This window comes from Symsagittifera roscoffensis, chromosome 6 (assembly GCF_963678635.1).
Source record: "Symsagittifera roscoffensis chromosome 6, txSymRosc1.1, whole genome shotgun sequence".
NCBI classification, from domain to species: Eukaryota; Metazoa; Xenacoelomorpha; order Acoela; family Convolutidae; genus Symsagittifera; species Symsagittifera roscoffensis.
Genome location: NC_087067.1, coordinates 45,277,976 through 45,294,055, shown reverse-complemented (window position 1 = coordinate 45,294,055; position 16,080 = coordinate 45,277,976). Strand labels below are relative to the sequence as shown.

Genomic DNA, 16,080 nt, shown 5'->3' with positions numbered 1-16,080 from the left:
CCCTCTCCTAATCAAAACCGTTTAACATACGACAATTCGATTTCAACATTGTTTCGAACATTTTAAAAAACTGTATGAAAATTGTAATTTTCCTTAACTTCCTTTGTAAAAAATTTGCCTGCGGCGAAGAAAAATTGTCTAAAATATGATGTTTTTAGTGATTTGGGGGAACTCGGAAGAGGAATTGGGCGACCTAAAATAAGGTCACCAAATTTTTCGAAAAGCTGTCGGAAATTCCCCTATCCCGTGGAGAAAAGCTTAGATCTGCATCTTAATGGAAATGTTCGATCTACAGTTTGTTTGCTTAGATGGAATTCAACCCGATTTTGTTTGGGATTTTACGGGCTCGGATGGAATTTGAGATGGTCGAGCAATTAGTCGAGTAATATTTCAAAGTTTACACTGAAAAGTTTTAGCATCGTCGCTAGTCTTAAACCATATAACTTATGGCTTGCTTTTTCTAATGCCTATAATCTAGACTGGTTTTTGGAAAACTTACCCACTCATTGAACTCTAAATTGAGAGCAGAATAGCCCTTCCCTTAATAGTTTTTGTTCCTTAAAGCGTTGGTCTTAACAGGTATATTCTACTCAAATCATAAAAACTTTACCGTTTAAAAGATTATAATAGTCTTTGTGCTGTTTTTATGACTTAGCTGCCAAAACCCGAAAGCCGTAAAATGACCTAAATCATCATGGAAAAAGTCGGTTAGGTAGCAGTATTTAGAAGGGGCTATTCTCATGGGCGAAGGACCGAATGGGCGGAAAAACTCATGGGCGAAAAACTCATGGGCGAAGGACTGGAAACAAAAGCAGCCGAACGTCAATTATTAAAATGAACCTATTTCCGTTTAATTAAAAGGAATTAAATAAAGCAATATTTTAAACGAAACATTTGAAAAATCTAAAATTTGTTACAATTCGCCGGCGGTCAATGACATTTAATAATTTTGCATATTTCTGCCGCTTTTATGTTCGGCCAATAATAATATCAAGTCCCTGGTAATGTTCACTTTCTTTGAGGTTTTCATGCTTTCTTTCCAAGTTTTGAATACTGAAATCTGATTGGCTGATTTTCATTTTCGCCCATTCGGTCCTTCGCCTATCAGGGATTCTACCGTATCTAGACAACTGCGTATTCATACTCGTCAGTAAGCAGACAAATGCTATAATAACCAAACAGAATCGAGATGAGAAAGCAAACTTAATTATTAGTTTTTCTTTGTCTCGATTCTGATTGGTTAAGGTAGTATTTGTCTGCTTACTGACGAGTTATGAAATTCGCGGTTATCTTAACAGAGGCAGCACTTCGAAAAAAAATCATACAGCCTCCGCTTTTCAGCAAACGCACCACCGCAGTAAAATATTCAAACATCTTTTATCGCACTTTGCCTATTGGGAAGCTTCAAAATGCAGTTTGTACACGTGTTTCTTTTTACATAACGAGCTGATAACAGTATCTTGAAAGTCCATTAAAATCAGTGGCGCATTTAGAGATTGACTGGGGTATCCCTCCCCCTCCGGAATTTAACCCCCTCACATCCAACCAAAGGTCACTTCTTGTTACTACTTAAGGAAATCTAATTTTGTTGACTTGTCTTTAAAAACAGAATGGGCGGAGATAATGTTAAAATTGAATTAACACAGATCGGGGGCACTAGCTTTGAGAGTGTTTTTATTTTTCGGTCTAGCCAAATGATTGAACCAAAACTTCGTTTGCAACCAAGCCATTCATCAGAGAAGCGGCACTTGGCTCTTTTCTAGTCCCCATTCCTCATTTGAAGTTAAAGTTAAACAAAACTGCTCTACCAGGGCAAACCCCTGAATGTTCCGACTACTTTTTCAGTTCTATGGATTAACGACTGGAAAAATAGATGAAATTTTCAAAAAAAAAATTTGCGTTTTTTTTAAAAACTATCCCCCACACGCTATCTAAAGTGCATGAAATGTTTTTTTTTCTTGCACTCTAGATAGATATTTTGACATAGATATTTTGAAAAGGAAAATGATCAAAGATATTTTGACTTTGATCATTTTTTTTAAAGTAATGAGGGTTTGAAAATTGCCATTTTTCGCCTATAGCGATATGCTATAGGCAAAAATGGCAATTTTCAAACCCTCTTAACTTTAAGAAAAATGATAAAAGTAAAACATTTTTCAAAACTAAGCGTAGGACAACAATAAATTTCGAATGATATAGAAAAAATCCCGTCAAAAACGGTTAAGTAAAAAGTCTATATTAAAGTCAAACTTTTGTAAAATCGGTCAAAAAAAAACAGACGCCAAGCATATGTTTTCCTCACTCTCTTCGAAAGTCGGAAAAAAAATCAACCCGGGAGCACAAATATTCCTTCCCGTTATTCGAAGTCGGAGCAAAAAGTATTCCAACCTTATCATATTGCAGATATATTTTGCACGGTGATCAAACTAACTATGTTTTGTACAGAGATTTATTCCTAATACTTAAAATTTGCTTGATGTATGATGCTTGATGTAAAGTTCACATATGCTTGTATGATGTATGATGCTTGATAAATTAAATCTAGAAAGTCAAAACTCTGTTTGTCTTGCCTCCTCTTCAAAGTTTTTGTTGTTTTTTTGAGAATTCAAGTAGCCAATTTCGCGTGGTAATAAATAAGAGTACACTTTACTTCCAAGTTGTGTTTTATTGTTCCGACTTTTGTAACGAGAGTAACGGAATATTTGTGCTCGGGATGGGTTTTTTTTTCAGACAAATTTTGAATTTTTAACTAGCAATTTTTGACAAAATTTTCAAAAATAATTCAAAAGCTATTGTTGTCCTGAGCCTAAATTTGAAAAAATATTTTACCTATGACCATTTCTCGTAAAGTTATGGAGTTGAAAGATCGGCATTTCGGCCAATTTGGGACAATTAACGCGCGATATATTTCGCGCTGTTAACACGAAAGCGGAGATTTATTCCGTCTTACAAATTGTTCCAACTTTGTTAAAGGAAGCGTATTTGCCATAATTGATTTGTTACTAGGAGCAAAATTTATCACTTTGTATTTTATATTGCCTTTTTCATTTTACTTTTTTTCTTTTTCTTACCTTTTATTTTTTTTCATATTATCACTGCTTCATAGACCTTACAAGGCAGTCGGAACATTCAAGGCTTCGCCCTGATGCGAGCAGTCTTGTTACCAGTATATCTCGCATTTAGCCATTATAACAACAAAAATACGTATAACAATAAAGAAATTGATTGATAGGGGTGGGAGTAAGAAACTGAATGAGAGGTCTATTTTTAGCTTATTTTTGAGAAAAGCATTAAGGTTGACTCTTGGATGAGATATGAAAGAGATATTATCGCATATTTTCTTAAACTTTTGTAAACACGTAACCAAAAACTAAGAGCGGTGCCTTTTTTGAGCGCTCCCTGTTGCCTTTCAGGTCGCTGAACTAAAAGCATCTTTTCAAAAAAAACATTGATATACAATATAATATGATAGAAAACTAAAATAATAAACTTGATCAAAACGATAAACAAATTCTGGAAAACTATTTGCAAAAAATAGGGGGGGTATTACCCCTTGTAACCTCCTCAAGTAAGTAACAAAAACTTTATAGTCTCTCCCCCCAACAGTGATTTTCGTCTTTTGAGGGGTCTATAATTTAATGTGGGAGGGGGGTTGGCTTTGGCAGGAAAGAATAGTAATTGAGAAGATGCACGGGACAAAAAGTTAAGCTAATCGGGAAAACGTTGATCTTGTCATTTTTAATTAATCAAACGGAAAAATCTACCTGAAAAGTGAAGTCTTCATTCAAGCTTGAACAAAAGCAACTGAGTGAACAAGCGCTTGAGTCGCCAAAAAACTGCTAGAACCTGTCAAATACGGTCTACAAAGTAGATCGAGAGGTACAGTTATGGTAATGAAATTTGACTTTTCGACACTGTTTCCCTTGCCTCTACATGAGACTTTGAAGCTTGATTGATATCGAATCGGGCTTTTTTCCAGTTTCTACCCTTTCAAAATCAACTTTGAAAAGCTTAATTAACGTTGTCATAATGCAATGAAATTTGGCGTGGTGAACAAATTAATAACTGTGAAAAGATTTGTTGTTCATACTTTACAGCGTAAAATCACTCATTTAGCCGTAATAACACGTAAAACTAACATAAAACTCGGTATTTTGAAAGGGGGAACTGGAAAAAAGCCACGAATTGTGATCAAATGGAAGGAAACTTCATTCGTTTAAATCAGATCAGTTAAACGGTTGGCGCACAGTAGCGAATCATTAATTTTTGAAGCTCCATTATTCCTGAGTGATATATCATATAAAAGCTCTTTTGGTGGTCGTGATTTGAACGACATTTAAAAATTTTAAAAAAAAGTGTCGAGCAAAACGGGCTTAAAATTTTTGATTTTTCGTCTAAATTTGAGCGGGTGAGCAGCCTTTTTTTAGCTTTTTTATGCTTAATTTAAGACTTGAAAAATTGTTTTTACTCAAATGAAATTAGTTTTTGGAGTTTTTTGTTTCATCTTAGGAATCAAAAATTTTTTAAAATTGTTTTTATTTTCCTTGTTAATTATCTTCATAAGCTGATTTCCAGTATGCATATTTTACAAGGACTGACAAAAATGCGTAAATTTTACTTTTTCGCTCAGTTTCCTTTATCACACCATGCCCAAAAAACGACACTAATTTAAATAAAGAATAATTTTATTGTAATTTTTTAAGACTGGTCGGTACATTCTGTGCTACTTGCACAGTATGCGGCTATCCTTGTTTATTTGGAAAAGTTCTTAAATTTTTTAAGGCCCGCTGAACAAAAGATCTCATCAAAATAATTTTGGATGTTTTTCTTTTTTGCCGCATTATGAATGGACGTTTTTTTACCATTTGCTGCCACTATTTTTAACTGCAACCAATTTGTCTAAAGATATGAAAAATTTATTTGCGATTTTTTGAAAACTACATTTCCTTATAAAACTTCAATAACTTTGTAATTAATAATTTTTACAATTTTTTGAAATTTCATAAATTTAAGGAGCAATTTTACTATTGTTTTTTGTTCTAGATTTTGAAATCAAAACATCCATCATAAAAGGTAATAAGTTTTCTCTGGAGAGATCGAAGTACTCTCTACTAGTTCTTTTTTGCAAAATAATTGGTTTCTTAAATTAATCAAGCCAGTTTAGGTCTCTTTTTGCCATAAATTAGTTTTTTTGAGACTTCAAAAATTTTGAGACAACCTCTTTAAATTCAAACAAGGCTTATTTTCTTCCTAATCTTTATTTGGTTGTAAGAAAAAAATTTCTAACAACAAGCGTTCTATTTTATTTTCCAAAATTTTTTCTGGCTTATGCTTGTATCGGTCAAGACAAAAGACAATTTCGTGTGGTCACTAAATCGTGACCAATTTCGTGTGGTCAGCAATTTTTTTACATGTCTGATTTGCCCTAATTTTTGTTTAAAAACACTGAAGCATTGACATATTAAGAAAATTTTCAAGCTATTTATTATATGGCGTAAACAATCAAAAACCACCCGAGCACAAATATTCCGTTACTTCTCTTACGAAACAATCATTTTGTAACCACTTGAGAAATGACAAAGGCAAATCTTTTGAGCTGTATTTACAAAAACCAAATCTTACCAATCAAAATCTAACCAACGGTTTTCCGCGAAATTTTCAAGGTGCATCTTGAAAGATCTGGGTCTCGCTCTACCCTTTAACTGGTCTCAAATAGTTTTGCGATTTAAAATATTCACAATTATGACTTTTGGGCTGATAATATTAAACATTAAATCCTCGAATTTGGGTCGTTCTTGGTTTTATCACGACTCAAATAGCGTTCGTTAAATTTTTTGGGATCAATTTTGTTGTAATTGATAATTTGACACATTTATTGTTCCGACTTTTGTAACGAAAGTTACGGAATATTTGTGCTCGGGGTGGTTTTTTCTCTTCAAAAAAACTTCGACTTTTTAACAAGCCATTTTTGACGGATTTTATAAAATATCATTCAATGAGTATTGTTGTCTTAACCTTCAATTTGAGAACCTGTAATTACTTTTCGTAACGTTATGGGGATTTAAAAATGTAATTTTGACCAATTTGGGACAATTAACGCGTCGGCGGAGATTTAATTCTTCTTAGAAATCGTTCCAAATTGGTTGAAGAAAGCCTTTTTGCTTTAATTGAATTGCTACTAGGAGCGAAATCTATCACTTTGTACTTTATATGGCGTGTGGGGAAATGACTTTTACCAAAAATCTCAATATTAAAAAAAGTAGTTGTTTTTATAGATTCATTTGTTTTCATGTGATTACTGCTCTATGGACCTGAGAAGTCTTGTTCTTGTTCATAGCTTACAGTTATTCCAGGGTAGTTTAAATTTCTCCTTAAAACCTTTGCACTGTTATAATGAGCAATATCTTCACAAAAAGGTTTCAAAATCTGGTTTTTCTACAACGTTCAGACAAGACTGCTCTCATCAGGGCAAAGTCCTGAATGTCCCGACTGCCTCTTAAAGTCTATGGAGCAGTAATAACACGAAAAAATTAAATGTAATAAAATAAAAGAAAACTTTTTTTTAATTTGAGATTTCTTTTCTGAAAATCCTCCCCCAATACGCCATATAAAGTATAAAGTGATAGAGTTTGCTCCTAGTAACAATTCAATTATGGCAAAAAAGCTTTCTTCAACCAATTTGGAACTATTTCTAAGAAGGATTGAATCTCCGCTGACGCGTTAATTGTCGCAAATTGGTCAAAAGGACATTTTTAAACCCCCATAACTTTAGAAAAAGTAATCACAGGTTCTCAAATTTAAGCTTAAGACAACAATACTCCTTGAATGATATTTTATAAAATCCGTCAAAAATGGCTTGTTAAAAAGTCGAAGTTTTTCTGAAGAGAAAAAACCACCCCGAGCACAAAAATTCGGTAACTTTCGTTACAAAAGTCGGAACAATAAATGTGTCAAATTATCAATTACAACAAAATCGATCCCAAAATAAATAACGAACGCTATTTGAGCCGTGATAAAACCAAGAACGACCCAAATTCTAGGATTTAATGATTAATATTATCAGCCCAAAAGTCATCATTGTGAATATTTTAAATCGCAGAATATTTTAATATTATCAGCCCAAAAGTCATAATTGTGAATATTTTAAATCGCTAGATTTTGATTTGCAAGATTTTGTTCACTTATGGCAAATATGCTTCCTTCAACCAATTTGGAACGGTTTCTAAGACGGATTAAATCTCAGCTTACGCGTTAACAGCGCGAATTATATCGCGCGTTAATTGTCCCAAATTGGACAAAAAAAGCAAGTTTTAGACCCCCATAATTTTGCAAAAATAATGATCACAGGTGAAATAATCTTTATGCTCAGGACAACAATGCTTTTTGACTGATCAAAGAAATTCCGTCAAAAATGGTTAGCTAAAAAGTCAAAATTTATCTGCAGAAAAAAGAACTACCCGAAGACAAATATTCCCTTACTTTCGTTACAAAAGTCGGAACAATAAATTGGAAACGTTGGAGAAATGGAAAAGAGTCCAATCGGAAAAACTTTTGATTGAGTAATTGGAGTTCGAAATTTTTCAACTAAGCGAGGTTGAAATATATCTTGCTTGATACAGTTTCTGTATTGCTTTATCACGTACTTGGGAATTTGCACAATTTTGTTTAAAGCTGGTTGATTGGTTCGATTTATAGTATCGTTTTGTATTGATAGTCTATGGAATAAGAATTTTTTCAAAATCAAAAAATCAAAAAAATTTAAAGTTAGAATTTGCTAAATTTAATTTCTGATATTGAAGCATTGAAATCTGACATTTCTTATATTGAAGCATTCAAATTTCTGATATTGAAGCATTGAAATCTGACATTTCTCATATTGAAGCATTCAAATTTATGATTTTCTTATATTGAAGCATTCAAATTTCTGATATTGAAGCATTGAAATCTGATATTTCTCATATTGAAGCAGCATTCAAATTTCTGATATTGAAGCATTGAATATATTTCTCATATTGAAGCATTCAAACTTCTGATATTGAAGCATTGAAATATTGAAGCAATCTATCATTGAAAACGGATTTACGGCTTTCGCAAATCTTATTTAAGTAAATGGAATTATGATATGTAAAATAAACATGCTGGAAAAGCATTGGAAAAGTTTCAAAACGGTAAAACAGATCAAAATTTATTTTTAGTTTGACTTTTAAACAACGTTTGTAGTGAGTGACTCTTGATGGTGTAGATTTTTGCTTGTAGTGCCTCTTTAAATCCATATGCGAAAAGAGCTACAAAATCTTGACACTTGCATTCAAGTTGCTATTAGCAAGTTACTGGATGACAAAGCGAGCAAAAAATTCTGCAAATTTAGTTCAAAAAAACTTGATTGTCCTTCAAATGTGAAAGATTAAAATTTGTTGAGTATACGCTCTAATTCGAAAGAGAGGAAAAACCGATAGTTAGGTGGAAATGACTTTTCATTAGGGAAGCCGAAACGAGTTTTTAAAAGAAAACTAGTTTAGCAATGCCCTCAATCAATCAACTGGGCATGCACGTGGAGGCTTATGCTTGGCATGGAACACGTTTCAATGAACGACATTGGATATGATCCATTAAACTAGATCTTGAGAACCATGAAATGAATAATTTTTTTCTTGATGTGATTCTACTTTTATATATAATCTACTTTAGCTCATGATTTATCTAATTGATTCAACCGGTCATTTATTTTTGACCTTCTCACTTTCATTCTCACCTGGGGAGAGAATGTTCTCTCACTTTTTAAAATTTTAACTTTCAAATTAATTCACTTTTCCTCTTATAATTGAATAAAGTAGAGTTAGCTGTAATAAACCATAGGAATCAGTGTAGCTTCAGTAAAGTCGGCGATATTACCGGTACTTATCAATTATTAACGGGTTGATGGACTGGGAGACATGCCTAACGAATTTCAAAGCGTCAGGGACTTAACGTTAAGAAACATCTTTTTTTACCAATTGTTAATTAAACGACATTTTATTTACATCCAAATGAAACTTCTTAGATCACAAAAATACTGTCTATAATTTTTTTTCAAGTTTAGACAATTTTAATTTTGCCGTCAAGTGGTCAAAAGAAAAAGTCTGCCAAAAATAGGCCAAACGGTTCGGATTTGACATTTCGAGTTCGGCAGGACTTTCCCAGTTGATCGATAAAACAAAAGCAACAAGGGAACTACCAATCCCTAAAAACCTGAAAGAATTAAGATCGTTTTTCGGGTTCCAATAAAAACATCAAATTTTTTGCGAATTTAGTATCTTTCGGAAATTATCTCTGCCGTCTGCTAAATAAGAAATCTGTTTTCCATTGGAATGGAGATCATATAAAAGCATTCGAGAAAAATAAACAAGGACTTGTTAGTCTGACAGAAAATACCCACTTGATGTAAAATGTGACACCAGAATAAAAACCGAAGTGCTACATAATGGATTAGGGGCATCTCTAGAACAATTCAATGGGAACGATTGGAAGACGTTTTCTTTGCCTCATGATTTTTAAACCTACATTAATTTAAAAATTCTATTAACGAATTTAAAAGTCTAGGAGTCCTTTGGGCGGTTGAACATTGTAAAAACATCTCTAATTCTACATTTTTTCTTTCATAATTGTAGCATAGTTAATTCGCTTTAGATAGAAAAATTGGAGAAAAAAAAACTGAATTAATCCGTCCACTTCCGGTTTTCAAGTTTCTTTAGCATTTCTATTGTTATCCGAACATGAAAAAACTGTAAATAAATACCGTGAGAATTTGAAGTTTCCCGAACGTCCTTTGGATTTAGATATTTTATTTAATGTCAACTTAGTTGCACTCTTAAGCGAAAAAGATCCAATGTTGAGCCCTAGCGTGAGAGCACTTCCGAATAAACTCGAGTCGATTAATGCAAATTCTCCATATAGCCATCATTTTATACGTGATTTACACGAATTCGACGGATTGTTATACATGGATGGTAAATTCCTAATTCCTTTTACCCTGAGAAATGCCATAATGAAAACCCTCCAACAAGCACAACCCGGCCATCTCGGAGTGAAATACTTGGCTCAATGCATCTGGGGGCCCCTATAAACACACAGATTTATTTCCATGGATTAAAAGTTCTGAATGCACAAAAATGGGCGAGAATTTAAAAAGTGTCACTCCAAGTTCTCAAATTAGTAAACTTCCCTTTTTATTTGAACGTAACAAACAACACAACTTGGATTTCACCGGTCCTGCGGATTCCCACTAGGGCACAAACAAATTTATTTTATTATGCATCTACCGATTTTCAAAATTTCCATTGCCAAAACTTACTACATCCAAAAACATTGTAAAAAACAGCTGTCGAATTTCTTCAAGATTATATTTTCCTTCATGACATACCTGACTCCATTCGAGTAGATATCGTATCCTGTTTCGCAAGTCAGAATTTCAATTTATTTTGTGACTCGAGTAATTTAAAATTAATATTTTGTACCGTAGGAGACCATCGCTCCAACGGATTACTTGAAAAACTTGTAGATTTTGTAAAAAAAATTCAACTTTTGGCAAGGGTTCTATAACTTCAAAGGTATACATTAAAAGACGCTATTTCAAAAATTATCTGAAACCTTCGATCTTGTTATCAATCAAGAATTCAATGCTATCCAGTTGAAATGCTTTTCAATAGGAAGCCAAATACTATTTGGAAACAACTTGCATCTGGTGAACCTTTCAATGGATTTTTAGACAAGGGGAAATCAAATCATTACAAAGAAAAAACCCGGGACTGGAATGCTGACGATAGAGTGAAGGATGGATACAAGGATACCGTGATCCCTAAGAAGAACAAAACACCACTGGAACGAGAGCAACAATAAAATCACTTTTACAAAGACTTAAACCAAAAAAATTGTAAATACCTCTAATTCTACGGTAGAATTATCATCGGCAGAATTAGTTCAGACACTACACTTTCGGGCGCACACTCTCCTGCTTCAACTTATGAATCTCTAAAAATTGCTCTTGACAATTATGATGGGAATACGGACCTATACAGAGTTGAAAAACTTCATCAACTGTTTCAAGAACTGTTAATTTGAAACTTATTTTTTCTTACTTACCACTGTATTTGATGCTTTTTCTTATCATCAAATTGTTAACGCCACCAAATTCCGTACTTTTCGCTTACCTCTTATAATGTATTTTTGAGCAGTAAATTCAAATTTTTGTGTGTTAACATTCTTTCGGATCGGTGTCCTTTATTCAGCCTATTAATTAGATTTTCAGAAAATTAGCCGTCTGACTTACCTTATGGTGCTTATTTCAGTTACACAATTTCATTTCATGGAATTTAACTTTATGTAACATCTAATGCAGAATTTAATTGTCAGTCTTGATAATTTCATCCGTCGGATGTCAGTTTTTTTATCGCGCGTGGAATTGATATGTTTAACTGCAAAACTTAATTTCACTTGGTAAATTTTACATAAGCTTAATGCACAAATATGGTGCTTAATTTTTCAATTTCTCTCTCAGAGGGGAGAAAAGGAGCAGTTAGGTAGAGTTAGTTAGTTAATTTCACAATTTAAATTTTTTTTGCCCTGAGGAATGATGTGATTCATATTTAAATTTAATCTACTTTAGCTCATGATTGATCTAATTGTTATAACCGGTCATTTATGTTTGACCTTCACACTTTCTCACACTTTCTCACATTCTCTCCGGCGGACAAAATGCTTTCTCATTTTTTAATGTTTTAAGTTTCAGATTAATTCACTTTTATCCTTTTATTCTTTTAATTGTATAAAGTTATAAAGTAGAGTTAGCCGAAACAAAGTAACATTTTATCATTTCTCAAATACACAAATAATCTCCAGACCGTGAAAATAAACATCTAAGCGCGCCCCTGTCAAACAATTTTTCATGGGTAAATTGGCAATTCTGTAGATTAGCCAAATGCATTGTGTGATGAATTTTTTCACGCCTTAATTTAAATTCCTTTTACATCGCGCGTCTTTAATTGAATTTGCAAACTGAGTGTAATTTTTTCAGGTATAGCAGATCAGATAATCTATTTAAATTATAGCGGAAAGAGTAAACTTCTTCAAGTTTTCCGATGACGCGCAGCATCGAGATAATGTCAGTTAAACACTGAAAATCCGCAGTTTTGACGCATAAATCAATAGAGTACAAACTCAAAAGATAAACCAGGTAAACTGGTTTTTCTAAAAATGCAGATCTGCTTTCATTCGCCGGTGCAATCAGCGGTCAAAAGTTTCAAATGCAAATTCAGGTGAAATCCAAGGAGTTTTTAATGCGATTGTGTAGTTTGGCACAGATTTTGCAACCAAACGGATCTTGTTAATTATTTCCCTCCTTTTGCCAAAGGGAAGGAAAAAGTTAACAAGGTACAAAATTCGTATATGCTTAACTGTTCAATTTTTCTTTATAGGGGAGGGGGAGATTCGATACAAGTTACCATAGGGGGGGGGGGGATAATTAACAAGATCCCAACCAAACACTGGTTTTTTTATCCACACAAATTTTGAAATTTCAGATATCCTGGTCCAGGTTTTATGATTGATTCGAAACTCAGTATTATCAGGCTTTACAGTTCAAGGAGATTTTTCCGTAACCGACGTGACCCAGGTAAAAATATTCCGCAACCAGCTGAGGTGAAACTTTTTTAAAATTATGCGATTTGCATCAATCCAGGAAAAATTACCAAAGATCATAAATTAAGGGTTTTAACTTCACGTAGAATTAAAGTAAAAACCGTAACTGTTTATATTTGGCTAGGAAATTTTCAACTAAAAAAATGTTGGTTGAAAATCGTGGCGTTTTTGCCTTCAGATAAAATTATTTTACCATGTCAATTTACAGAAAAAAAATACAAATAAATCAGGGTGTTCATCTGATTTATTTATAATTGTTTTTTTTTTGTGTGTGAAAAAAAATTTGTCTGGTCTAGATTATGGACAAAAAGTGCACTTTTTTGGCAACGCTTTTTTCGAAAAACTTAAGTTTCAGCACAAAAGCGATTTGTTGAAAAGAAAAATTCCCTAGATTTGAGAGCTTCAATTTTTGAACAGCAGTTTTTCTGTTCATGAAAAAAATGCTTATCGTACAATTTTTTTAAACAAATAGCGTCAATTATATATGCGCTTTTCCATAAAATTTGGGCATGGATTTCTATTAAAAAAATCATTATTTATTTGTACCGTATGGAAATGTATGATGGCATTTACCATGTACAGAGGTAACTTTAAGCATATCTGCGCGCGAATTTGTAATCAAAACTGTTTTTCTTGAGTTTGCAAATCAAGAACAAACATCATTACAAATCTTTACAAATATCATTATTTGTTATTATCGCATTCAATCAAATAATCTCTGATATTTTTGGACATGAGCAGCCAAAAACGAGCTTTACTAAAATTTAAGTAAATAAGCTTTCAATAATAGTCGTATTAGTCGCTTTCAAAAAAAGTCCCCACCCCCCTCCCCCAATAGACCATGTTAAGGTCCTCTGCCCCAGCGTTGAATTTAAATTAAATTTGATAAGCGCTGCGAGTAAAGTTCCCTATTCTGATTGGCTGAAAATTCGAGCTCCGAACCAAGTTAACATCCTCCCCCTATACGGATTTGGGGGGAGGATGTTAACTTCGTCCTAATTTTTTCAGTCGGTTCTACTAAAACTAATTCTTGAACTTTTAAAATACTGACGTGCTGAGTTTGGGCGGTATACTGTACAAGTTTATTGTACGGTCGAAGCCATAGTATTAGAAAACAGCAATTTTGATCACTTTGAGTTAATTTTAATGTTCAAAATTTGCGGTATACTTTTAACACCAATAAATTTGGCCAAATTATTTTTGCATCTTTTGGTTGTTGGTACCAACCGTTTGTGCAATTTAATAAATACATGACAATAACAAAGATATGGAAACTGGGACCATATATTTAACATAAGCATTGACACGACCATTTACTAAAAATAAAGTTAAAATCCTCCCCCTGAATGGATTTGGGGGGGGGGGGATGTTAACTTCGTCCTAAATACTTATTAAATATTTATGTTTTTAAATTTGCAATGGCATACTTGGCCAAAATTATTATCGAGAAAAGGCCCCCGTATTTATCATTAAAAACCCCCACAAAGAGCTTAGAACTTAGAAATTTATGATTTTACATTCAATGTTTCTAAATTACTTTCAAATTAAATTTTTCTCGGCGAAATGAATATTGGGTAAAATTTTAATTATGACCTCATAGTTTTATCCACTTTTTTGAAATCAAAGGCAAATTAATTTTTTTCTTTTTTTTTGATAGCTTTCAGAATCTACCTTATTAGTTATTATCGAGGACGTGAAGTGCAAATATTTAATGAAAAGAAGTTTTTAGGAAAAACTTGGCATGAAAAACTAGAAATAGGCATACAAAGGCATGAAATAGGCATACAAAGCTTATTTTTTTATTTAATAAGTCTGCAACAAAAGTATGAACAAAATTTTGTTCCATTTTTTTAAAAATTACTTTGTAATTTTTCTCTACCTTTTCCAAGGACCAGCATTTACGCTCGCTGAAAATTTGTTGCACATGCCGAGGTTAACAATTTTTGCTGCCACCATTGGGTCTCGTAACGTGTATCTTGCGACTTTTTACTACCAAAAAAGTTTTGCGCAACTTTCCGATCCAAAAATGATTTGTTGCGAACTTTTGCCTACCAAAAAATATAGGTTGCAACCATCGCGACTCAAAGTAGATATACTTCGTCTTTGCGTGACCAAAATGTTTTACGCAACTTTAAGCGAATAAAAATGATACGTTGCGATAAAGCGCGACTTAATGAAATTTTTGTGGCAACTTTGCGCAACCGAACCGATGTATTTTGCAAGAATTTACGAGGCTTGAAAAAAATCCGTTTCATATTTTTCGGCCAAAATATTTCTGCGCAGTTTTCCTAGAACCTTGAGCGATCTATTGCAACCCAAATTGCAAGTTTTTGCAACCCATGATGCGACACTGCGCAATCCATTTTTGGCTATTTTTGACTTTGCGCGAGCCATGATGCAGCTCTGCGCGACTCAGGCCTCCAGTGGGAGCACGCGTTTTCGGAATTATTATGATTAAATTTGAAGTTTTATAAAAGAAGTGACAGGCTTGCAATGGATACCATAATTAAAATAAATGTCCAATAAGCTTTGCTGCGTCAATTTTTACTGAAATGACTCCTAACTTTTTGCTGATTATTTTGCTGTTTTGCAATTTTTTTTTTTCGAAAACTGACCTTCCGTTGAAATTTTACAATGCAACATTAATAGAAAAATTATAAAGACTATGATTATTAATCAAGCTGTTAGCAACTGGTTTGAAAAATTCTCGGATTAGTTTGTTAAATTTTCCGATGAAAAAGAAGATCAGCTTACTGAACTTGGTGATTTTGTTTCCATCAAAAAAATCTTCTGCTTGCCTATCAGTTTGAGACTTTTCTGTTATACGACCCAAAGTAATCAAACTATTAATTGAGCTTCTGTATTCATTGAAAGTCAAAATTTGTTTTCACTGATAAATTTTCAACCTATTAGATTCAAGCGTTTTGATCAAGCTTTCAAAATAGCAAAAAGATTAGTTCATGGGCCGTATAACAAAAAAACCAATCCAATTTTTTTGTTTACTTGGTTTTGAATTTAGCAACAAAAGGCGGCTGAAACTCATTTCCAGTATACTTGACTGGCGGATTAAATTTTGTTATGATGCAATGCGTACAAATTAAGCAAATTTTTGTTAACTTGGTCTACTTTGTTTTTGCTATAATTGATCTGAGCATCGCTTAGGAACCAATGGAACGAAGTAAATGATTCAATTGGAATTATTAAATTGCAATAAAGTTTCAAACTGCACACATCGGTTAACTAGTGCATTCTTTTTTTTTAGACTTTTGAGGTTTTTTTGTGCAGTCATTTTTCGGCGATCAAATTAAAAGTTTTCAAGAAACATTGCTTATACCCCATTAAAAATATTGACTCCTTGAAACTAAATATTAAAATATACTTTACCTCCGATCTTTTTTTGCAAACTTC

The 16,080-nt window shown here is 33.1% G+C and overlaps 1 protein-coding gene across 1 annotated transcript in view; it reads right to left on the bottom strand.

The window, feature by feature from the left end:
* The window catches only part of LOC134848506 (stomatin-like), a 331,343-nt gene extending 316,858 nt beyond the window's left edge, over window positions 1–14,485 (bottom strand). Inside the window, exon 1 of the mRNA XM_063865987.1 lies at window positions 14,474–14,485. The gene's annotated coding sequence lies outside the window, so the exon portion shown is untranslated. The remainder of the gene's footprint in view (window positions 1–14,473) is intronic.
* Between the last annotated feature and the right edge of the window lie 1,595 nt (window positions 14,486–16,080).